Here is a 2604-nt window from a genome sequence, read left to right as displayed (position 1 = left end):
GCTACTTTAGCTATTACCATAGATGATTGGTCCTTCTCTTCATCAACCCAACTGATAAACCCGCATTTTGGTCCCTGTGAATTTAAACATAGACAGTAAGAATTGTTGCCAAGTAAACACAAGGGTTTACATATGAATGACGTTAAGAACATGATACCAAATACGAGCAAGCGTAAAACAACAATCTTCTTGGGTTTTTAGCTGTACCCGAAAACCTAACGATACGTTCACCTCTGTAATTGCAGTATGCCATTAGCCTTATTTTTCTATTAAATACGAGTTATTTTCTCAGATAAATTTCTCATAATGACTTACACCCATTTATAGAAGAAATTATATTACAGACAATTATGTTTGAATATGAAATGAACTTGTTTGACTATGAATTGAAAAAGTTGAACTATGAACTGCACACAAGTACATTGTCTTGTCTTGTCTTGTCGGTCAGTTAATGATGTTTGACTATGAAATGAATTGGTTTGACTATGAATTGGAATAGTTGAACTATGAACTGCAGACAAGTACATTGTCTTTTCTTGTCTTGTCGGTCAGTTAATGATGTCTGACTATGAAATAAATTGGTTTGACTATGAATTGAAAATTTTGAACTATGAACTGCAGACAAGTACATTGTCTTGTCTTGTCTTGTCGGTCAGTGATTTTTGACTATGAAATGAACTGGTTTGACTATGAATTTAAAAAGTTGAACTATGAAGTATGAGCTGTAAAGAAACACTAATTTTAATATAATTATAATTGCATTTGTGTGATGATTGTAAAACACTTTCATTGCTTGCGAAAATGAGTACTTACACCGAAAGAAGCTTTTCTCAGCTACCAATATTCTTGCATAATCTTCAAAGAACAAATCCTAATACCTTCACAGCCATTAAGAAAACAGATACCAACCGCTTTCAATTATGTTTTGTGGCATTAGGTTGCGTGGTATAATATATTTCTTTTATTGATTTGTATAATATTTCATGGTAATGTATCTCGATTACTTTTTACTTATCACTAATATATGTTTGTTTATTATGTAGATTCGTACCTTCCTTAGGTGCATGATACCGTTGATATTTTTGGATTAGTGTCTAAGTCTATAACTATTTTGGTATGTACTTGACCCGATGGTGCATGGTCCTTTTGGGTTGCCTTCACCAAAGCAACTTGATAGGATGAATTATGGAGAGAAAGGATTAAATATGATTTATTAATATATTATGAGAATAATATATTAAAGGAGAAATCATATTGTTTAATTAATATTACTCAAGAATTAATAAGAATTAAGTTTGTGACTAAAAGAGATTAATTAAACTTAAGGGACTAGAATTGTAATTATAAGATAATTGCAATTAGGCTATGGATTACCTTATTATACAAGGTTGGACGAATTCTATGGGGAAACCCATTAGAAATCGTCCAAGGCTTATTAAAGAAGGGTCCATGGGTTGCTTAGGGCCTAAGCATCCAAATTAGGGTTTCCTAGTTTAAAACCCTAATAGCCTACATGTATAAATAGTACCCTTAAGCCTAAAAAACGTGGTGAACTAATTGGTTAGGGTTTCCACATGTTTTTGGCAGCCTCCTTCTCTTCTCCTCTTCATCCTCTTGCTCTTGGTGTTTGTGAGCCATTAGAGGAGTGACATTTGTGAATCTAAGCTTTCTAAAGTCATTACAAGAAGGATTTGTGATTTTTATTGCTACATAACAATCAAGGTAACATCTAAACCTATTTCTTATGCTAATATGATTACTTGTATGCTAGAACTAGGGTTTAAAGTCTTGGATGAATAGCATGTACAATAAAGAAATCTAGATCCAAGCATTAGGGTTGCATGAGCACATAGGATGTTCTTATGGCTAAAACCCATCAGTGGTATCAGAGCCTTGATTGGTTTCTATTATATTGATGCCTTGTGTGTTTGTTCAAGTTGCAAAATCGAATTTTGAGCTCCCTGCCTGATGAACTCGGCGAGTACCACAGTGTACTCGGCGAGTAGGCCTAAACTCGGCGAGTACAGTGTGGTACTCGGCGAGTTCGAGCGTCAGAATGAGGCATGTTCGGGATTTCTGGCTGTTTTGGTCATGGATACTTGCCTTAACTGTTATGGGTCATTAAAATTTGAATTTTAATCATATTTTAAGTATATCCTTGATTAAACAATAGATAATTACCAATTAATTAGATAATAACTTCCTTATATGATAAAGTTTGATTATTTGTATTAATTGGGTAACTTATTTTGCAAGAAACTGAAATCAGGTCAAATATAGATAATGATGAAATTAATTGTTTAATTTATATTATTTGTTTTTTGATCCTTGTGTTATGAAAAATTTCAATTTTTCCCTTTTAGGTTTTATAGTTTAAATTTGAACTCAAAAGTTTTGTTTTGAAATTTAAATAGTTGAAACTCTAATGTTTTGAAATGTTTCAAAACTTGCTCTCAAGTTTTGGAATTTAAAAGTTGATTAAAAGTTTAATTTAGAAATGTTAAATTCTAAAACCCTAGTATTGTTTTGAATAGTTCAAATCACACCCTTATGGTTTTATTAATTAATTAAGGTGTATAATTAAAGGAGATTTAATAAATCCAT

The sequence above is a fragment of the Lactuca serriola genome, chromosome 4, assembly GCF_051521515.1.
Source record: "Lactuca serriola cultivar US96UC23 chromosome 4, Lser_US96UC23_V15, whole genome shotgun sequence".
In the NCBI taxonomy this organism is placed as follows: domain Eukaryota; kingdom Viridiplantae; phylum Streptophyta; class Magnoliopsida; order Asterales; family Asteraceae; genus Lactuca; species Lactuca serriola.
This window is presented reverse-complemented; position numbering follows the sequence as displayed.